Source organism: Podarcis bocagei (genome assembly GCF_964188305.1).
Source record: "Podarcis bocagei genome assembly, chromosome: 11".
In the NCBI taxonomy this organism is placed as follows: Eukaryota; Metazoa; Chordata; class Lepidosauria; order Squamata; family Lacertidae; genus Podarcis; species Podarcis bocagei.
Genome location: NC_138136.1, coordinates 54652973 through 54676066, shown reverse-complemented (window position 1 = coordinate 54676066; position 23094 = coordinate 54652973). Strand labels below are relative to the sequence as shown.

General features: G+C 46.5%; 1 protein-coding gene across 3 annotated transcripts in view; it reads left to right on the top strand.

The window, feature by feature from the left end:
• The first annotated feature begins 12781 nt into the window (after positions 1-12781).
• MAPK4 (mitogen-activated protein kinase 4) overlaps positions 12782-23094 on the top strand; it is a 95764-nt gene continuing 85451 nt past the window's right edge. Inside the window, exon 1 of one of the 3 annotated variants that reach the window (XM_081212940.1) lies at positions 12782-13016. The gene's annotated coding sequence lies outside the window, so the exon portion shown is untranslated. Of the gene's footprint in view, positions 13021-23094 lie in introns of all 3 variants that reach the window. The other 2 variants (XM_081212942.1, XM_081212943.1) reach the window with 2 other exon arrangements.

The window sequence follows — 23094 nt, the reverse complement described above, 5'->3', positions numbered from 1 at the left end:
TTGAGAGACTAAAATCCATTAGGGAATATTTATTTTTAAGACCTCAGCAGACAACCGATGAACACATTTCAGTTTATGAAAGATGTGAGTATAATATTGAAGAGAAATCAACAGCACACGATAGTTGGGTGAATTGTCAGGTGGAGGCCAAACGTTTGCTCCTTCTCTATTCCACTGACAAAAAGTGGCTTGTCCATGTAACGGGAACTCCACTCAGCTTCCCCTGACAAGAGTGCCAACTTACCAGCTGACCTCTGTAGCTGTGCCTTGAACAGCAGTGCAATGTAGTAGGTATGCCACAAGCTTAATATGAGTCAACAGTGATGTGGCAGCAAAAAAACAAAGCTAATGCTATTCTAAGCTGCATCAACAGAAGTACAGTGGTACCTCAGGTTACAGACGCTTCAGGTTACAGACTCCGCTAACCCAGAAATAGTAACTCAGGTTAAGAACTTTGCTTCAGGATGAGAACAGAAATTGTGCAGTGGCGGCAACAGGAAGCCCCATTAGCTAAAGTGGTGCTTCAGGTTAAGAACAGTTTCAGGTTAAGAACGGACCTCCAGAACAAATTAAGTTCTTAACCTGAGGTACCACTGTATAGTGTCTTAATCAAGTGAATAGTCCCACTCTTGATCACCTAGAATACTGTGTCCAATTCTGGGCACCACAATTTAAGAAGGATGTTGACAAGCTGTAATGTGTGCAGAGGCGTCTCAAGGTGGGTGATGTGGGTGCGGTCTGCCCCAGGTGCTACCTCTGAGGGAGTGGGGTGACAAAACGCTGTGCGGCAGTCAATGTCGGTGAGAGACGCTGTTGCTTTCCCTCAGCTCTCCGCCAGCTCTTCCTCAGCTGTATCTCCCCCCAAAAAGCTCGACAACTTTGCCCCCCATGAAATAAAGTCAAACCATTTTTGCAGGCAAAAATTAAAAAATTCAATGTGGGGGGATGGGGGAAAAGAAATTTTCCGCACCAGGTACCACCTGACCTTGCTACGCCACTGCCAAGATGATCTAGCCCAGCCTTTCTCAACCTGTGGGTCCTCAGATGTTGTTGAAATACAACTCCCATCACCCCTAGCTAGCAAGGCCAGAGCTCAGGGATGATGGGAGTTGTAGTCCAACAACACCTGGGGACCCACAGGTTGAGGACCGCTGACTAGGGTCTGGAAACCAGGTCTTATGAGGTACGGTTGAGGAAGTTGGGCATGCTTAGCCTGTTAAAAAGGAGACTGAGAGAGGACATGATAGCCATCTTCAAATATCTAAATATCACATGGAGCAAGCTTGTTTCTGCTGCTCTGGAGGCTAGTACTTGAACCAATGGATTTGAGTTACAGGAGAGGACATTCTGACTAAACTTCAGGTAGAACTTCCTGACAGCAAGAGCTTTTTTTTTTTTTTTAACAATGGAACAGACCCTCTCAGGAAGTGGTGGACTCTCCTGCTTTGGAGGTTTTCAAGCAGAGGATTGGGGGGGGGGAGGGACATCTGTCCTGTAGGATCTACCTGAGATCCCTGCATCGCAAGGGTTTGGACTGGATGACCCTCAGGGTCCCTTCCAACTCTACAGTTCTGTGATTCTAGGTGGTGAAAGAGCACTTCTATGATTCTTCGGAGGTCTTTAAGCAGAGGCTTGACAACCATATGTCAGGAGTGCTCTGATGGTGTTTCCTACTTGGCAGGGGGTTGGACTCGATGGCCCTTGTGGTCTCTTCCAATTCTATGATTCTATTCTATTCACTAGCAGCTGATTTTTGTGCGTGGAATAATAATAATAATAATAATAATAATAATAATAATAATATATTATTTATACCCCACCCATCTGGCTGAGTTTCCCCAGCCACTCTGGGCAGCTCCCAATCAAGTGTTAAAACAGTACAGCGTTAAATATTAAAAGCTTCCCTAAACAGGGCTGCCTTCAGATGTCTTTTAAAGATAGGATAGCTACTTATTTCCTTCACATCTGAAGGCAGGGTGTTCCACAGGGTGGGCACCACTACCGAGAAGGCCCTCTGCCTGGTTCCCTGTAACCTCACTTCTCACAGGGAGGGAACTGCCAGAAGGCCCTCAGAGCTGGACCTCAGTGTCCAGACAGAACGATGGGGGTGGAGACGTTCCTTCAGGTATACTGGACCGAGGCTGTTTAGGGCTTTAAAGGTCAGCACCAACACTTTGAATTGTGCTCGGAAATGTACTGGGAGCCAATGCAGATCTCTCAGAACCAGTGTTATGTGGTCCCGGCGACCACTCCCAGTCACCAGTTTAGCTGCCGCATTCTGGATTAATTGCAGTTTCTGGGTCACCTTCAAAGGTAGCCCCATGTAGAGCACGTTGCAGTAGTCCAAGCGGGAGATAACTAGAGCATGCACCACTCTGGCGAGACAGTCTGTGGGCAGGTAGGGTCTTAGCCTGCGTACCAGGTGGAGCTGGTAGACAACTGCCCTGGACACAGAATTAACCTGTGCCTCCATGGACAGCAGTGAGTCCAAAACTATTGTGAAAGTCACAAGAGGAGACAAGGTTTGGGGCTTGTTTGTTTTTTTGACTCTAGTGAGTTGGCTCTGCAGGATTCCTAAAACACACACACACCTTCCAAGCCTCAGACTGCTCAGGCACAAATTGGAGTGTGCGTGCTCTCCTGCCTGTTTTTTAAAAAAAGACTCAAGAGAGAACCTGAGAGGTGAAAGTGACCTTAAGGGAGATTGGGCTGGCTTTCTCTCTTCAGCATTTTCCATTAGCATGAAAATGGTTTCTCAGCCTCAGCTCCTATTACCAAGAAGGAACAAGTTCACCTACACAGCTCTTTGCAGAAGGGTCAGGAAGACTCTGAAATCAGATGGCTGGAAGAGCCTGGTGGGGAGAGATGATAAAGTGAGGCTTGGAGGACTTGCCTGCAATCCAGCAGCTGTAATGAGCTTCCCTTGGTTATTGCTCTCAAGCCAGTGCAAACACCAGACATAGCTAGCTGTGCATGCAAATGCTCCAGCCTTAACAGAAAAACCAACTCTGGAGTGGGAGAGCAATTCAGAGTGTGGAAGGGAGTTCTAAACTCTTTCCCAGCAAAGAAGATTTTGTGTGTGTGTGTTTGCCCTTGTAAATAAGCTGCCGTTAGCGGTTCTCTCTATTTTCTTTACTGCGTTTGTTTTCGCCACCCAATAACATTCCCTTAAAATATTAAAATATCATAAAGCAACCGCAGAACAAAACAGTTCTAACAGAGAGAGTCCTTCGGCCAAAATTCACAGCACTGAAACCCTGTAGCAGGGAAGTTGCAAGGCGAGAGTAGTGGTATTGTAGTATTGTATTTTAATATTCTGTTGGAAGCCTCCCAGAGTGGCTGGGGAAACCCAGCCAGATGGGCGGGGTATTAGTAATAAATTATTATTATTATTATTATTATTATTATTATTATTATTATTATTAGTGGGGGTTTCGATTGTTGCAGGGAGAGGAGCAAGACTGAGAATCCCCTGCTACTTCACTGCTCTCAACCAGCCCCTTTTCAGGCTGCATATGGCTCTTACATTTAAAGTACTTCCCCATCCTCCTAAGCCTCATGGGAACTGTAGTTTGTTAAGGCTGCTGGGAATTGTAGCTCTTTGAGGAGGTAAACTATAGATCCCAGGATTATTTGGGGGAAAGCAATGTGCTTTAAGTGTGTGGTGTGTACACAGACACGAAGTGCTTTTCCTTTACATAAAAATGGCGTTGGGCTCTAATATGTACCTCTGCATGCAACATTCATTCAGAGGCTTAATCACCTGCTTCTAAATTTAAGCAAACTCTCAAAAGTGGAGAACCCCAAAATATAAATAAGTACTGCTTAAAAATTAACAACATTAATAGCAACAATACTGCAACAATAAGTAAAGACTAATCCAATAGCAGAGATTTACAACAACAAAAATTAACAATGTTTTTATCTTGTTGTCTTTCTTCCCTTTTCCAGAAAGGTCTTTCTTGGGACTCAGCTACATTAGTAAAAAAAACAGCATTTTGAATGCGTTATAAACAAGCAACACCAGATGGCACTGTAAAGCACTTGGGAATTCAAAAGATAATTTGGTTAAATTAATATAATTTGCTTGGCTTGGTAAGGGAAATGTGTTTAAAATTGCATAGAAACCATTAGAAATGACTGCCAAGTACTTGCAGTTATATATCATTACCATTAAAATTATTATTATCATTATTAAAATTATTATTATTTAGAATTACCTGACCTTTTCAGAAGGTAAAATTAAAATTCCTTGGTTTTCCGAAAGCAGCTTATGTGCTTCTTCATCAAACATATACTTACCAAGCTAAATGCTTTCCAGTTACAAAAACAACAGCAAATATGAACTCATCGGACTCAAAACCATATTTTAAAGACCTATCATGGAGGAAATTTGCAAAACTTAAATTGCACTCCCTAAAATGACATGCCCTAATGGGGCAGTGTCTTCTCGGTGGTGGCTCCCTGCTTGTGAAACATCCTCCCTTCTGAGGCCCACCTTTGGCTCTGTTCTGCCATCAGGTTATGGCTTGTCTCTGGTGCAGCGTTTAGGAGTTGTTAATTCTACACCTTAACATTGTAATAGCTGCTGCTTTTGTTTTAACAATATGTCATTACTTACTGTTTTATCTTACCTGTGTTATAAAACTATCGCTCGAATTAACTGCATAGTCCGTCCAGAGGTCCTTTCCGTACAGGGAAGGCTTTGAATATTTGAATATTTAAATAAGAACAACTCTCTGTGGGCTCAGGCAAGATTCTTCTCCAGGTTTTTCAAAAACTGGAAATACAATGAACTGAACCTGGGGGGGGGGGCTTTTGCTAAATGACTAAGGGCGCTTCATCCTGATTTTCTTGCAGGGGAATTAAATGATGGTGGCTGCGGGTGGCGCTGTGGGTTAAACTACAGAGCCTAGGACTTGCCAATCAGAAGGTCGGCGGTTCGAATCCCCGTGATGGGGTGAGCTCCCGTTGCTCGGTCCCTGCTCCTGCCAACCTAGCAGTTCGAAAGCATGTCAAGTGCAAGTAGATAAATAGGTACCGCTCCAGCGGGAAGCTAAACGGCGTTTCCGTGCGCTGCTCTGGTTCGCCAGAAGCGGCTTAGTTATGCTGGCCACATGACCCGAAAGCTGTACGCCGGCTCCCTCTGCCAATAAAGAGAGATGAGCGCCGCAACCCCAGAGTTGGTCACGACTGGACCTAATGAATGAGCATTCATACAAATTTGTGTGTTGTGAGGCTGGGTGGCGTTTTGCATCTAAGCTTTGTCATCCCACAATTTTCAGAGCGTTTCTCCATCAGTCTTCATATAAGTCTGATCTTTGGGAAGCTGGTTTGTTGTGGAAGACCTTTCACTTGATTACAATCTCATGACCTGAATTTGCTGGTATGAACCCCACCTGAAAACAGTGAAAGCCTGGAAGTGCCTTAAACAAATGTCCGGTATTAAAAGTGGAGGAGCAGAATTGGGGAAAACACTGGCAACCACATGCCTTGCTTCAATAACATGTAGGCCAGGAGAATGAACAACCAGGCGAATACCTTATTTTCCTGCCTGTCCCTCTTTGCATAAGCTATGCCTGCTTTTTTTGGAAGTCCTATCTGCTTGTAGGGTTGCCATATGTCCTCTTTTTCTAGGGAACACCCTCTTTTTCATGGGTATGTAAAATGAGAGTCGTCATAGCGATCCATAGTTAAAAGTAAAGGTAAAGGTAAAGGTACCCCTGCCCGTTACGGGCCAGTCTTGACAGACTCTGGGGTTTGTGCGCCCATCTCACTCTATAGGCCGTGGGCCAGCGCTGTCCGGAGACACTTCCGGGTCACGTGGCCAGCGTGACAAAGCTGCATCTGGCGAGCCAGCGCAGCACACGGAACGCCGTTTACCTTCCCGCTGGTAAGCGGTACCTATTTATCTACTTGCACCCAGGGGTGCTTTCGAACTGCTAGGTTGGCAGGCGCTGGGACCGAGCAGCGGGAGCGCACCCCGCCGCGGGGATTCGAACCGCCGACCTTTCGATCGGCAAGCCCTAGGCGCTGAGGCTTTTACCCACAGCGCCACCCGCGTCCCGCTATAGTTAAAAGTAGAAATCGGCAAATGTGTCCTCATTTTTGCTCTTCAAAATATGGTAACCCAAATAAACTGCAGCTTCCTTTTGGTCTGAAAGAGGCCAGATACAGAAAGCAACTCCTGTTGAATTTCCACTATTTTATCAAGACCTTCAAAACACCTTAAGTCACCTGCTTAAAACACCTTAAACACCTGCTTAAGTCAATGCATTTTTTTTTAAAAAAACAACAACCCTAAAAGAATACAATTTAAAATAATGACATCAGCTTAAACCAGTGGTGGCCAAACTTGGCCCTCCAGATGTTTTGGGACTACAATTCCCATCATCCCTGACCACTGCTTCTGTTAGCTAGGGCTGATGGGGGTTGTAGTCTCAAAACATCTGGAGGGCCAAGTTTGGCCACTACTGGCTTAAACAAACAACTCTTCTCTCCATGCTAGGAAAAGCTTCACCTATTACAGTGGTACCTCAGGTTACAGATGCTTCAGGTTACAGACGCTTCAGGTTACAGACTCCGCTAATCCAAAAATAGTACCTCAGGTTAAGAACTTTGCTTCAGGATGAGAACAGAAATCGTGCTCTAGCAGCGTGGCGGCAGCAGGAGGCCCCATTAGCTAAAGTGGTGCTTCAGGTTAAGAACAGTTCCAGGTCAAGTACAGACCTCTGGAATGAATTAAGTTCTTAACCAGAGGTACCACTGTACATTTTTACGGCTGCAGACCTGAGAACACTTACTTATCATTGAACAAAGTGGGGCTTGTGACTATGTCACTGCATAAGATTGCAGTGATTTATTGAATGGGAGGGGGCAGCGGATGCTTCAGCAGGGGGTATGCCTGACAGCTGTTTCTGTGCTGCTCTGACAGGTGGGTCAAATAGCCCATCTATCAAACAGATGGACCCATAGCATCCTACGTTTCTCATGCAATCTCTTGCCCTTTGCCCCTATGGCTACTTTGCAAGCTCTGGGGTTCTTCCAGTACACGGTGGGCAAGTCAGACACGCAAGCACACATGCCTGGTTATTATCCTCACATTCTCTTGCTTTCGCCCACCAGCCTCTCAAATATTCATTAAGGCTCCTGCGAAGCCATCCTGCTTAACTGGGACCTTAGGGAAATTATAGCCTTTCTAGAGCAGGAATAGGGTATCCTGTTCTTCAACGAGTGAATAAAGTAATCTTGTGTAAAGAAAGAGGAACTGTCGCCACTGATACGGTATTTCATTCCCCTTGGGTTGTCAATTGACACACGCAGACATCTATAACCCTGGCCTGGCTTGTACTTGTGCCTCAAACAGCAGGCTGGATGTGCAGAAGTCAGCAGATGGAGGTTTTTCACAGCAAGGAAATAAACTTGCTAATGTCTGTGCATCAAACTACTATTTAAAGGCACAGATACTGAGGGTGACTGAGAGGTTGGGAGCCCGGAACTGAATTTTGATGCTGTCTCTTTGCAGTTTGATGCCGTGTTGCCTAGAGAATACTGAAAAAAGAAACAATGCAACCAGATATAAATTTTTAGCATGTCAGTCTTGGAAAGAACTGATGTTCTCCACTCCCTGATCTTTCCCATTCCCTGGTATGATTGCTGTATTTTTGTCCTATATCTGCTCCAGTGCCTATGAGAAGCAGGCTGAGGTGCAATAATTAAGCAGCTGAAGCTTTTCCTCCATGCTAGGAAAAAGCTACATTTGCTAAATCTCTGCGCTTGCAATACTGTGCATGCTTTTCTATGCAAGGTCCAGCAGGATTTCCTTCCAGCTAAAGACCCATAGGAACAGGGAGGATGGATCAGGGGGCTGCTATAGGCAGAGAAGAGCAAGAGAAAGGGGGCAGGATATGGTAGGGAAAAAATGCAAAATTTCATTAGTCACCTGAAGTTCTTCTTCATGTACCCTCTCAAAGGGAAGCGCGGAACTGACCTTTTAAGTGGTGGCTCCTGTTTGTAGAATTCTTTTCCTAGGAAAGCACCCCTGGCACTATCACAGTCTCTTTTTAGGTGCCAAGCAAAAACATTATTAATAACAAGGAGGCTTATGGCTTTTAGTTGAAAGGGTAGTTAGATATGTCAGTGGCCTTTGTTTTGTGCTCGTCCTTTAAGTGGAGTGGGCAGGACTTGTTCCTAAATATATTATTGCATGAGTATATTGGTCTTGGTTTATTGCTGCTTTTTACCTTGTTTTAATGTGTTTGCTGTTTTCTTTGTACTGCGTAAATCGCTTTGAGGCATTTGAATACAGAAATATGACCAATAAACATAAAACAATAATAATGCAAAGCCAGCTAGGTACAGACATGTTTTTGTTGAATAAATCTCCCATTTAGTTTCATGTATCTTCATCATGTTAAAGCTATGGTTTTCCCAGTAGTGATGTATGGAAGTAAGAGCTGGACCATAAAGAAGGCTGATCGCCGAAGAATTGATGCTTTTGAATTATGGTGCTGGAGGAGACTCTTGAGAGTCCCATGGACTGCAAGAAGATCAAACCTATCCATTCTGAGGGAAATCAGCCCTGAGTGCTCACTGGAAGGACAGATTCTGAGGCTGAGGCTCCAATACTTTGGCCACCTCATGAGAAGAGAAGACACCCTGGAAAAGACCCTGATGGTGGGAAAGATGGAGGGCACAAGGAGAAGGGGACGACAGAGGACGAGATGGTTGGACAGTGTTCTTGAAGCTACCAGCATGAGTTTGACCAAACTGCAGGAGGCAGTGGAAGACAGAAGTGCCTGGCGTGCTCTGGTCCATGGGGTCAAGAAGAGTCGGACACGACTAAACAACAACAACAACAATCTTCATCAGAGGAAATTGCTCAATGATTTAAGACACCCAGAGTTGCCTCTCCTTCTCTTATTCCATTCTAGCAGTCAGAAGGTTCCAGGTTCAATACCCAGCAAGTCCAAGTAGGGCTGGGAATCTGTCCGAAATCCTCAAGAGCTGATAGCGGTCAATGTAGACAATACTAAGCTTCTTGTGTTTCTGTTTAGGAGGAAGGGGTGTAGCTCAGTTTCAAACTGAGGCATCTCTGGGTCTAGGAGAGAACGCTGCCTGAAATCCTGTAGGTAAAAAAAGGTAAAGGAACTCTGGACGGTTACGTCCAGTCAAAGGCGACTATGGGGTTGCGGCGCTCTTATTGCTTTCAGGCTGAGGGAGCCTGCATTTGTCCACAGACAGCTTTCTGGGTCATGTGGACAGCATGAGCAAACCGCTTCTGGTGCAAGGGAACACCATGATGGAAACCAGAGCGCACAGAAACGCCGTTTACCTTCCCGCCACAGCGGTACCTATTTATCTACTTGCACTGACATCAGTAGTGGAGCAAGCCGCTTGGGCACTTGGAGCCAGGGGGGCGATCGGCGTAGCAATTGGCATGCAGAGGGGTGATCAGCGTAGCGATCGGCGCCCTTTGGGGGCGATTGAAGTGGTGATTGGCACCCAGGGGGGCGATTGGAGCAGTGATTGGATCCCAGGGAGTCGGCGTGGCAATCCGCCCAGGGGGGATTTTCTCACCCCCCCCCCTCAGGGATGACACCCGGGGGCCAACTGCCCCCGCCCTCCCTTCCTACGCCCCTGACTGGCGTGCTTTTGAACTGCTAGGTTGGCAGGAGCTGGGACAGAGCAACGGGAGCTCACCCCGTTGCGGGGATTCGAACCGCCGACCTTGGCAAACCCCAGAGGCTCAATGGTTTAGACCACAGCGCTACTCGCATCCCAAAATCCTGTAGAGCTGCTGCTGTCAGTGTAGACAGCACTGAACTAGATGGACCAATGGTACAACTCATTATAAGGCAGTTTCCTCAGTTCCTACACGCAGAAGACCTACATTTCCAAAATACCCCTCCTGCTCCTCTAAAGATGTGACAAGTTGGCTTACAGAGATGGCAACACGTGGTACAACCAGGTCACTTGATCACTCCACAAAATGGTGTCTCCCTCAGCTACATTATTATGCAAGTTATCTTTTTTCCACACTTTCTCTCCCCCCCCCCACTTTTGGCAGTTCTAGTTCAATTTAATAAGGAAAAAGAGGGCCTCTCGCAAGAGTTGATACGAAGGCGGTGACAGCTTTGGAAATCAAAGACTCCATGCCACGCAAAGTTCTTTTCCAGAAGCAATTTAGCTTTGGATTGAAGGGAGAAAAGCCATCTCTAAGCAGCCAGTGATCCGATTGCATTAATATAGCACCACTCTTCTCCAGGCCCGTAGACAGAACGATTTGCGACAAATGTGATGGTTAACATATGCATTGTTAGATGAACAATGAGCATGAGGTTCCAACTACCGGTAAACGCCACCCCGCGATTTCTTGCTGCCTGAGGCAAAGAGCAAAATGGTGTCCTCCATTTAAGAGCTGCTCAACAGTGGAATGGACTCCCTCTGGAGCTAGTGGACTCTCCTTCCTTGAAGGTTTTTAAGCAGAGATTGGATGGCCATCTGTCATGGGTGCTTTAGCTGAGAAGGGGCTAGACCGGATGGCCTTTAGGGTCCCTTCCAACTCTGCAATTCTATAATTCCCTGTACAGAAGTTGACTGGCAGTTGAGTCTACTGAAACTGAGGCTGCTGAAGAGACCAGAGACCATCTTGGCTGTGAGTCCTGGAAGACCTGCTCCCTGCTTTGCGGGCTTTTCCCATCTGGGGTTGGTAGTTATTCCTGGTCAGTTATCAACAACAAACTTTTTCTGCTCATGAACAGCAGCACCAGTATTGCCATCTGACCAAGTCCTGATTTTTCTTTTAAAATAAAAATAGATCAATTTTTTTTTATTTAATCTCACATATTTCTAGACCTCATGGTGGAGTAGATTGTCTTGCATGTAAGCAAAGCTATATAGACACAAGACCAGTGTTTGGAGTGGGTGCTTTTCTGCTGCATGCAAGCTGAGGCGCTGGCATTGTCTCAGGATTCCCACAACTTGTACAAGTGGTTGTGATCACATATTTGCATGCAGCGAGAGTAAAAGTTGTATCCAACAAAGTTCTATCCGGAAGAGACCCATAAAAATGAATGGGCGTTACCAGTCTAGGCCCATTAAGTTCAACGGGAATGGTAGTCAGTCCCAACAAATTGTAGCGATGGCCACCAACTCAGATGGCTTTCAAAGAGGACAAGGCAGGTTAATGGAAAATGAAGCTATCAGTGACTACTAGCCAAAAAAGCTATGTTGCACCCCAACTGTTGTGAAGGGAATCACAGGAGAGAAGAGTGCTGTTGTGCTCAGGTCCTTCTGGTGAAATCTGGGTGGCCACTGTGAGAACAGGAAAGAGCTGGCCCACCCAAGAGGCAAGCTGAGGCAACTGCCTTAGGCAGCAAGTGTTAGAATTCCTGATCTATGATTGCAGTCATGGGATTTTTGTCTATCACATGACGGTGTATGTTTTGACTCCACAGAGTGGGAAGTGACGGAGACAGGATGTTTGTGTTACTGTGTTCCGTGAAGTGGGACTATTGTCCTTTGTTCTTTTTCTCTTTGCTGTCTGATGCTAGAGAGAGAGGGAGCCATGTTGCAGTGCTCCGTGCGTCTTTATATGTAAATAAAGTAGATTAGCCAAAATGCTGAGTTGTTGAGGTCTGTTACGCAACTGCACAAACTCTGCGGATCCCTAAGTGTGCCGATGTCTGTTGGCATCGGTTGCTGTGATATTCAGGCTGAAGAAAGCTAATGAAGCTCCTGAATGATCGACCAGGAGGCAGGGAACATGCCAGTTGGGCATGTGTCTCTACCAGGGTCCTATTCGGGTGTAGGCTGAACTCCTGACAGCAAGATCCACAGGGACAGATTATATGGCCTCCAAGGAATGCATCACCCATTGCTGCAGTGGCACTGACAGCAGCGATGTACCCTTGGATCTGCTCCCCACATGTTGCCTCTGTAGGAGCCTCTAGACCAGGCTTCCTCAACCTCGGCCCTCCAGATGTTTTAAGACTACAATTCCCAGCATCCCTGACCACTGGTCCTGCTAGCTAGGCAGCATGGGAGTTGTAGGCCAAAAACACCTGGAGGGCTGAGGTTGAGGAAGCCTGCTCTTGACCAATAGGAGAGGTGCAATGTAGAGCTCCCCCTGTACTTGTTTTGGATGTAGATCTTCACTTACCCCTTATTCCACAGCAGGAAAGGCCGTGCCATTTTGTGGTCTGCCTCAGATGCCAAAATATATTGGGAACAGGATTCTGGACTAGTTGGGCCACTTGTCCAGCAGGGTTCTCCTTCTGTTCCAACCTGCTCAGCTTTCAGCCTTAAGCTTCTTTTACCTTTGCTCTTCTCTTCGCCCCCCATCACACACACACACACACACACACACACACAGAGAGAGAGAGAGAGAGAGAGAGAGAGAGAAGGAAGTAGATACCATCTCCAAATTTTGCTGCTGATGTGCCCAAATTTCCATCTGAGCAGGGAACTACACAGCTGGCAGACTTCTCATTTCTTCTGCCCCCCCCCCCTTTGCACATAAGAGCCTCTCACTGTTCTTGCACCCTTGAACCAGCTGCTGTCTTCCCTCCCTCCTCCCTCCTCCCTCCCACTTCCCTGCCTCCAACCGGGGACGGGGTGGGGGCGCAGCTGCGGTTGCAACCAGCCTGAGCTAACAGCAGGTGGCTGCCCGGTGACTGACAGCCCTTCCATGACGTCATGCAGGTGGGCAGGGCGCCGGGAGGCGTTCTTTTTGCATGGCTATAGAGGCAGTGGCTGGTAAGTGACAGAGGGGAGCTTATCAGTACACAGAGAGAGTGAGTGGAAGGAGGGAGGGAGGGAGGGAGAGGCAGAAAAGAAAGCCGAGCTCTCTCTGTGTGTGTGTGCGTGCGCGCGCGCTTCTGCCTCTTTATGGCCGGTGCTTTTAAATAGGAAATGCACCTTAGGTGAGGCTTCCCTGCGAGAAGAGAGATAAGAGATCAGGACCATCTTCCTGCCTGGGGTCATTCAGCTGGCTGGGCTCCCCCCCCCCATAGGTGAGTAGCTCCATTCTTCCTTCCACAGGGATGCTGGTTCCCAATTAGTTCCGAGGAGCCTGTGTATATGTGCGCGCGCGGCTGCCTGATCTGCGCTCAGGAAGAAAAGGATCATCATAATAATCAATGAAACGAAATCCATAGCCAAGAAGATCCTGGAGGGGCATATAGAGGAAAAGGAGGGGGCGAAGGAAGGGAAGAGATCCGGAGGGGTTTTGCTCGCCTCTGCGCCTCTTTTTATCGGTCCTATAAAGAACGCTCTCCTTCTCATTGTCCTAGAGAGAGGGGGGCGGGGAGCTGGTCCTCCGCCTTTTAGTCCTAGCCGGATTGTTCCAGGAGGGTGGATGGGAGCTGGTGGAGGCATCGGCGGCTGCCTTGGCTGCCTGGGGTTCTTTCAGGACAGGGTGATGGGAGGGAGCGAGCGAGGGGAGGCGAGCAGCAAAGAATGAATGACGAGACGAGTTTGGCTGGGGAGGCATCTTTTCCTCGCTCTCGCTCCCTCTTTCTCTCCACTGCCAGCATCCGAGCTAGGCAGCCCCGATCCTTTTTGCGCGTTTTGGTTGGGAGGAAACCCCTCTTCATTCAGAGGGTCTTGATTTTAATTAGCTCCTCCTAATTCAATGGGACTTCACTCCCCAACTCAAAAGCGCGCAGAATTGCAGCTTTGGGGATTGCTTAACCGTGGACCTGGGAGAGAATGTATTGTTGCGTTTGTGAAAGGCAATGTCTTTCTTTCTTTCTTTCTTTCTTTCTTTCTTTCTTTCTTTCTTTCTTTCTTTCTTTCTTTCTTTCTTTCTTTCGCCCCTTCCCCTCTTGCTCTGTATTGCACTGAACCAGGAGATTTGCACTGATGTCCTCCTTGCGCCAAGTGGGTAGGCGCCGGAAGAGGGTTTTCCCCGGGGCCACCTTGCCACTTCGGATTCTGATGCCCGCTTAGCGCTGGGTGAGCAGGTGGGAAAAGAGGCGAGGCGGTGCATCCAAGCGAAAGGGCTGTAGCTCAGTGGTAAAACATCTGATTTGCGTGCAGAAAGTCCCAGGTTCAGGTCCTTGGTTTCTCCAGGTACGCAGATAGACGCATGTCACAGTTCCTGGATAGCCGCTGCCAGCCATCAATAAATATTGATTGGCTTTTAAAAATCACATCACAAAGTCCAGTCTGAATAAGATTAAAATATTATTTGTACCTTTCACAACCGAAGTGAAAAAGACTGTAGCTCAGTAGCTCCAAGTAGAGCTGGGAATGTCCCCTGTCTGGAACTCTGGAGAACAGCTGCCAGTAGACAATATTGAACGAGATGGATCAATGGTCTGTTTCAATGTTTAATACTAGGAGCCCTAAGGAATATGACCAGGATCCTTTTCACATGGTCTTGCATCCTCCTTTCCTAATTCTTTAGCCTTTACTATGCCATGAAAGCTGGTGATGGATGTTGGCATCTGTCTGTCTCGAGAGCAATGGAGTGTGCCTCGAGGGGTGAAGTCAAACCACTGAGTTAGCAGCGCCAAAGTGACCTTCCTGGGGTGCAAGCCTGGGCAGGGTGTGTGGAGGTCCTGGGCTGCCCAGACGACAAGACCCCACCCCCTGGCCTCGCTGATGTGGTCCAAAGGAAAGCAGAGCAAGACGTTTGGCACCAGCTTGGCTTGCAGGAGTTGCGTACAAGGTGCCATCCAACTGCTTTAGGGACTCCACTTTGGATTTGTTGTAGGGTTTACTCCTTTGCCATTTCTTCTCCTGAAGATGTCTGGCAAGGCAGCACAGGTTTAGGACCAGAGCTTTCCTTCTAAATGGACTGTCTTCTCAGGTGGATGAGCCCCATCTGCCCCTCACTTCCCTCTACAGCACATGCAGAAACCACCCTCCTCTTGACTGTTGGGACTCCACTATGGGTCTCCACTTCCAAGGCAAGAAGGTGACTAGCTGTATGTTTTCTTGGACACAACAATAGTGTATTGCAGGGACTGGGATACACGGTAACAACCTGATTCGAGAAAGACTGCTAATGGCTTGGGAGTTAACAGTGCAGTCCTAGGTAAAGGTAAAGGGACCCCTGATCATTAGGACCAATCGTGGCCGACTCTGGGTTTGTGGCGCTCATCTCGCTTTATTGGCCGAGGGAGCCGGTGTACAGCTTCCGGGTCATGTGGCCAGTATGACTAAGCCGCTTCTGGCGAACCAGAGCAGCGCACGGAAACGCCGTTTACCTTCCCGCCGGAGTGGTACTTATTTATCTACTTGCACTTTGACGTGCTTTCAAACTGCTAGGTTGGCAGGAGCAGGGACCAAGAAACGGGAGCTCACCCCGTTGCAGGGATTCAAACCACCGACATTCTGATCGGCAAGCCCTAGGCTCTGTTGTTTAACCCACAGCGCCACCCTAAACCATGCCTATTCAGAAGTTAATTCCCAACAAGTTCAATGGGGAAGTGGGTGTAGGGTTGCAACATTAGAACAATGTAGGGGTGAACTGGGACTTTGCTGGTTCAACACTAAGCTCTGCGCTGAGCATTTTTCCAGAGGTCTTGGGGAATGAGCTGTCTGCCCCAGCAATTCATCTGCACTATGGAGGCAGTTCTAGGTTGCTTGACAGCAGTCTTGCCCGATCTGGGACTCTCCCCAGTCTGTAAAATTCCCCAGTCCTTTCTTCATGTCCTTCTTGAGTGGTTTTACCTGGCTGAAATGTGCCCTTGAACTCGGGCAATGCTTTTTGTTCGCCTGGATGGAGGATAGAGAGTTCTGTTTAGGAATCAGCCTACTGTATGAAGATAACATATACATTTGCTGCTGCACTCACTTTCACCTCTGCCCCTGCTCCCCATCAGAAGGTTGCCAAGAAGGGAGAGGGTCCCTCGGTGTGAAAAGATCCCCCACTTGAGCCGTAAATTCAGGGGCAGTCTACCTCTGAGAGCAAGTTGCTAGGGAACAAGATCAGGAGCAGTCCCCCATGCCCTTATCTCAGTTTGCTTCTTGCAGATCAGTTCTCACACCCCAGTGCCTAAGCAAATGTGTTCAGCGAGGTTACCCATTAAAAAAGTTAAATAAATGTACACCTGTATTTCACGTGGGACCTGGCAGGTATTGTACAGACATTAAACAGGAATCAAATTGCTTATGAAGTTGGCTGCAGACGCACCAGGCAGCAGTTTTAAAGAAGTCGAGTCACTGCTGCTTACCGGGAGGGAGAGTGGAAGAGGCGAGGTTGCAAGGAGGTCAGCGCTGTGCAAACTCACTGGCAGAACCCCTGGCAATTCCACAGCACCAACCAGCCCTGTCCCACTCTCTGCCTGGTAAGCAGGAGCAAACGGCCTGCCTTGAGGTCAGGTGAGTGTCATTGCCCAACTGCACCACCTGCCGCTGCGTTTGGCTAGAGGTAGCCAACATGGGCGCTCTGTTGAACTGTAGCTTCCATGTCACTCCATGTTGCCCTGCACTAGGGCCACAAGGGTACCTTCGCAAGCAGAGACAGGGTAGGCACCTGACAGAGTGGGCCCTAATCCATGAAAGCTTCTGCCACCACAAATCTTCCAGATGCCACAAAGGACTACCTTGTTCTTGCTGCAACAGGCAAATGGGCACCACAGGCTTGCAAGGAATACTGGACTAGGTTGACTTCACTGTGCTCTGGCAAGCATGTCTTATGTTCAGAGACCAGATTGTTAATGCAATGACTCCTGAGTATGGGACCTTTGCTTTTATAAATGAAATATATATATAAGCAGACCTCATGGGGATTCTGTTTCGTTTTTTAAAGCAGACAACACAAGCCACCAACTAGTTTCAACATTGCTGTTGCATTGGCGGCTCTCAGAACACTCACGCCCCTGCCTCTATATATATATGATGTCTAATCCAGTCTCTCTCTCTCTCCCCTTCCCATGCTATAAGTCTGCTTTGCTTGCACATTGTTTTTCCTTTGCTGGCTCTCCTGCGCTCTAAAAGCCAGCGTTCCTATAAAACCAGACCTGATGCCTACAGCGTACGAATGCTTCTGTTGCAAATAACTGATTTACATTTGTATGAATGAATTCTGTTATGCTGTAAGTGTACGTAGCAGCTCGCCCATTGGCTGAATGCATCCTTTGCTGCGCTCATGCTTTCAGATCTACAGAAGAAGCCCTTTTGGTAGTCACCGCACCTAGTGAGGTCTGTGCTGGAGGGGGCTGTGGGAGTGTGTTCTCTGTGGTTGCTCCACACCTGTGGAATGACCTTTTGTCAGAAGTATATCATGTTCCAACATTGCTGCTTTCATTTCACCAGTGGGTGAAAGACGCAACTCTTTACCCAAGCCTTTGAGGAGTACCAGGAGATGGAGAGTCTGAGACTGCCTCATTTAGCTGCTGCCACCTATGTTTTTTTAGTGTGTTTCCACTGTAATTTGATGAATGTTGTGTTTAGTCTAGCTCAGTGGCGTAGCGTGGGGGGTGCAGGGGGGGCTGGCCGCACCGGGCGCAACATCTGCGGGTTAGGGGGCGCAAATCCATGGGTTAGGGGGTGCAAATCCACGAGTTTGCCCTGGTTGCCCCGGGTGCTGACAACCCACGCTACGCCACTGGTCTAGCTTATTATTATTGCCAGTTGTTGGTTTTCAATACCTATGCATTCACCTTCCTAGGACCTTTGGGCCAAAGGTGGATTATAAATGCTTGTAATAAACAGATTCATAAACGGCAGGTTTCCAAGGGAGCAACCTGTTTATTGAGCATTCGTTCTGTTTGATTTGTGGGGAGATTTGACGATGTTGGCTGTTTAAGGAGCATTCATTCTGATTTGTTTCCAGGGAGGTTAGTCAACATGGTTTCAAACCATTTCCCCATGGCTTTCCTTACTGTAAGCTTTTGAGGAAGAGGGGTTGTCGCGCAAGGCCTCCCAATGATCTTTGAGTTCCCAAACCTGAATTTGCTGCCTGGGGTCAGGATCCCACCTGAACATAGTGACAGTCCGGAACTGCATGGGCAGACTGAGAACATGATACCACACTCACCAAACCAGCACTCTTTGCATGCACCCAGGAGCATGGGATTTGAGTGCTGTTGCATGGCTTTCGATGCACAAACTCTATTTATATTGGTGCTCATTGACAAGCTGCCGCATACAAATTTGTCACTTAAACTGATCAAGTAGCAAGGTACTTATATGCACCCCAGACTTAAAAGGAGTTTACTTGCAGCAGATGCATCCCATTTGTGACACACAAATTTATGATAAATTCCTCAATAGCAACTGTGGTAGTCTGCCATGGCAAGAAGCAAAGAAGAAACTTGAGACATTGCCCCCTTAAAGACTGCGATTTCGGACTATAAGATCTAGTGTGGAGTAGTGGATAGCTTGTCACACCAGAATTGGGAAGACCAGTTCAAATCCCCTCTTGACTATTGGGTAGCCTTGGACCAGTCTCTGCTTGACCTACTTCACAGGGTTGTTGTGTGGTTTAAATTTGGGGGTGTTGAGGAGAAACATATATGCTACCTTGAACTCCTTGGGGGGGAAACGTGAGATGCAAAGGCAATAAATAATTGCTAGGCACTTGTAACCGGAGAACGGGAAGCTTAGTTCAAACCAGCCTCTGAAATTTGGGCCCAGGTGCAGATTTCTGCTGCTTACTGCTTCTTAGTCCTTGTTGACAGATCACAGTGCGGAAGTGACAATGAAAAACATTATGTGCTGGAGTTATGTCAGACTTCAGTAGTGCAGGGAGGTAGTTTTCTGCCTGGACTTCATGCTCTTAATTGTGTCACCTTTAGGCAGGTGTAAGAAACATAGGAAACTGCCTTGTACACAGGCAGAATACTGGTCTGGCTAGCTTGGCATTGTCTCCACTGACTGGCAGCTGCTGCCAGAGTTTCAGGCAAGGACATTCCCAGCCTTACCTGGAGAGATGAGGGAGATTGAACCCAGGATCATTTGCTTACAAAGCAGCTGTTCTGCTTCTGAGCTGCTGTCCTTCTCCACTCCATACGCAACCCTTTGCTTCTGAAGCATGCAAATAATATTTCTTTCCATGCTTTGCTACCCTACGGGAGTTTTACTTGCGTTGCATTGAAAAATATTTCAAGAATTGCTTTTAGGATAGGTTTTTTAATTAAAAAAAGGTCCACTTTTTGAAAAGACCCTCTCTAAGGGTGACGAGAGGACAATTAATTTTGTTAACATGCCAGCGTTTGAGACTAGGTTATGTCCAATTCCCACAGAAAAGGTCTTAGCACTAGTATAGCTCTTAGTACTATTGTCCCCGCAACCACACCACACAAAATTGCTCTCCTGTGTTGCCGTTTGGAAGCTTTCTAAGTCTTCAAGTTCCTAAAACGATCCCTGTTCCATGTGTGTGAATAGCAAACAAAATAGCAGATGAAATTGAAATTAACTGGCGTTCTAGTCTAAGCTGCCTAACTATGGTTTTTTTGTTTTGTTTTGTTTTGTTTTTTTAAAGTGTGCTAATATTAAGCTGAGTTATCTGGCTTCGGCTTTCACTTGTTTGGCCTTTTTCTGGATATGCAAAGCTGGCGACCAAATCCTCTTAAATAAATCTTCATCAGTGTCTCTTAGAAAGCGCAGCCCAGTTTGCAAGAAAGTCGATTACATCACCGCTCCCGTGGAGTCCTCCTGGACGCTTACATATCAATGCTCGACCGCACGCCATGGGTTCAGAGCCCTGTACAAACATGGATTGCAACAAGGCTCCTGTGACAGCTGTCAGTGTTGCAAACCTTGTTTTACAGACATTTTGGAAGGTGAAATGTCTTGCCTGAGGCTATACTGGGGGTGGGGGGTGGAGGGAGAGAAAGCAAAATTGATGGAAGTTAATCTCCACCAGTGATTCACAAGCAGTAGAGCAGCCATGGCGGCATGAGGTGCTTAGAAGAGGTAGTTTTGATATCCCAGAGAAGGGAGAGATCATCTGATGGGGCACAGCAATGCCAAATTTAGCATGCCCGCAGCTAGCTCCCACTTACTTCCTTACTTCTAGCCAGTCTGGGAGGGAGGTGGCAATAGATGTCAGCTTTCTCTTCCTCCTCTCTGTCAGTGTTGTCCTTGCAGAACTCAAGAGGGAGGAGGATGGGGAGAAAGCTAGAATTAGTTTTGAGTATGTTGGACTCAAATATATTGGACGCAGGTGGCGCTGTGGGTTAAACCACAGAGCCTAGGGCTTGCCAGTCAGAAGGTCGGTGGTTCAAATCCCTGCAATGAGGTGAACTCCTGTTGCTTGGTCCCTGCTCCTGCCAACCTAGCAGTTCGAATGCACAAAGTGCAAGTAGATAAATAGGTACCGCTCCGGCGGGAAGGTAAACGGCGTTTCCGTGCGCTGCTCTGGTTTACCAGAAGCAGCTTAGTCATGCTGGCCACATGACCCGGAAGCTGTACGCCGGCTCCCTCGGCCAGTAAAGCGAGATGAGCGCCGCAACCCCAGAGTCAGTCACGACTGGACCTAATGGTCAGGGGTCCCTTTACCTTTATATTGGACTCCATGACATTCATGTAGGAAAGCCCTGCCCAATACAGATAGGTGTTAAATGTTGAGAAGGCTTGAAGGAACGTAAGAAGAAGAAAATTATAGGGACAGAACTACCTAAAATGTATAGAAACGTATTTATGTATGCTGCTACAGAGGCAAGAATGTTACTTGCCCAAAAGTGGAAAGAAGCAGAAGTCTCAGCAAAGAAAGAATGGATATAAAAACTTATGGAATATGCAGAAATGGCGAAACTTAACGGAAGAACAAGAAATCAAGATAATTTTTTTTAATAAAAGAATGGAAATGGTCTGTTAAATATTTACAGATAAAACCACTGGCAGGAGTACTGTAAAAACCTGCAGTTTTATATGAGTGCAGTGGAATCTCGGTTGTTGAATGTAATCCTTTCTGGAAGATTGTTCGACTTCTGAAACGTTTGACAACTGAGGCACAATTCCCAGTCGGCAAAATGCATTGGGGAAAAATGGAGAAATGCGCCTTGGAAGCCGTTCGATTTCCGAGGTGCATTCGAAAACGGGAGCATTCACTTCTGGGTTGTCAGCGTTCAACAGCCGAACCGTTCGACTTTCAAAGTGTTCAACAACCGAGGTTCCACTGTATATATTTAAAGAAGATGAACAAATGAGTAAATTAAGTTAATTTGGATATGCAGAAGATATTAAAAACAAATATAAGGAACCGCAGAAAGAGGGGGAGGGAAGTCAAGTTTTGAAATGTCAAAAAGATTGTAAAAGTAGTGAAATGTATAAAATTAGTGAAATGTATAATTGCACATCTAGTCTTGCATCGTTTTCTCACAGTGGCCAAGCAGTTGCCTGTGGGAAACCTGCAAGCAAGACCTGAGCACAAAATCACTCTCCCCTCCTATGGTTTCCAGCAACAGGTGCTCAGTAAGATACTGCCTGCACCCATGGAGGCAAGTCAGCAATGTCTAGGCAACATGGCAACATATGTAATAGACAATCTTTATAGAATTCCTTCAAACCATAACAAGTACAAAATGAAATCTTTAGTCTCAAAGTCTATGAAAACCTTTAAACGAAGCAAGGTACCAAACTTTGTACGATGATAGACAAGCTGTGAAGCTTTGTATATTCAGCAAATATGATGTCCAACACTGAACAGTGATTCCGGATATTGGCTACTGTTTCATAGAATTGCTTCATAAATGGAAAATATATATATTTTTTACAGACGATGACCTGCATGACATATCACTTTACAAAACTTATAAACCATAATGCAATCAGTAATGAAAAAGAGTACATACCCCATCTTCATTTAAAGATTTTCAGAGACTTTGAGACTAAAGATTTCATTTTGTACTTGTTATGGTTTGAAGAAATTCTATAAAGACTGTCTATTACGTATGCATATGGTCATCATGTTGCCTAGACATTGCTGACGTTCTCTTTGCAACACAGGGGTTTGTTTGCCTACTTACCCAAGGAAGCAAGAGCATAGCCATCATGACTAATAGCAATTCATAGTCTTATGCCCCATGACTCCATGTCTAATCTTTTTTTTTAAAAAAAAGCCATTCAAGTTGGTGGCCATGACTGCCTCCTGTGGGAGTGAGTGCCATAGTTTAACCATGCACTGCCTGAAGTTGCTATCCACATCAATTTTGTATCGGCGCAATCCTTGATAATTGCAGGTGTTCATGTACTGTGCTTTTAAATTTTATTCCTGTAGTCTGGGGGAGTTAATGGGAGGACACCAAAAGTGGACTTTGCAAGCCTTTCTTGTTGCTAAGAGACTTTGCCCACCATCTGTTATGTAATGGTCTGAGGACCTCTCTGCCCTGGCTATATATGTAGGAGGCATGTACTGATAATATTATTACTCATACACTATTTTTATTTTCTTCTTCTTCCCCTCCCTTCCCTTGTTAAATTTGCAAAAATAAAATAATAATATTAAAAAGGTTGCACTGAATCCAGTGAGTCAGCCAGGGCTACACTATACCACACTGCAGAAGATAAGGCTATTGATGATTTCTAGCTTTGACAGCTGGGTAGGACCTCCAGTGTCAGGGACTGCATGCCCCTCTGACTATCAGCTGCTGGGGAACACAAGTGGGGAGAGAGCTGGCTTTGTGAAAACAGGACGTTGGACCAGATGGGCCTTTGGGTCTGATGTAGCAAGGATCTTCTTATAGGTGGCTGTCCAAGTACACTTCATACAGATGAATGACACAGTCAACGTATGAAATGAATACGGCTAATACTCAACTTGAATCGGTTCTCACCACGCTAGTGCCTTATCTTCCAAAACTCGATCAGTCACATAGGCCCGCTGAGAGGACAGAAGAAATTCCATTCCCCAAATTTATTTTCCACGTTGATATGCGCAGCAGAAACCAAAACCACAATTCTAGCTGTTTTCATGGTGGATTTTATCTCTTTCTCTTTCCCAGCAGGGAAATGCAGTAAATACAAAGCCTATCTAATCTCAATCTCAGTCTCAGTCTCTGTGTGTGCACACTGAGAGAGGGAGAGAGTAGGGTGGAATGCTGTTTTGGATAAGAACATAAGAAAATGCAGAGTCATGGGTCTGAGCCCCACACTGGGCAAAAGATTCCTGCATTGCATGGGGTTGAACTAGAT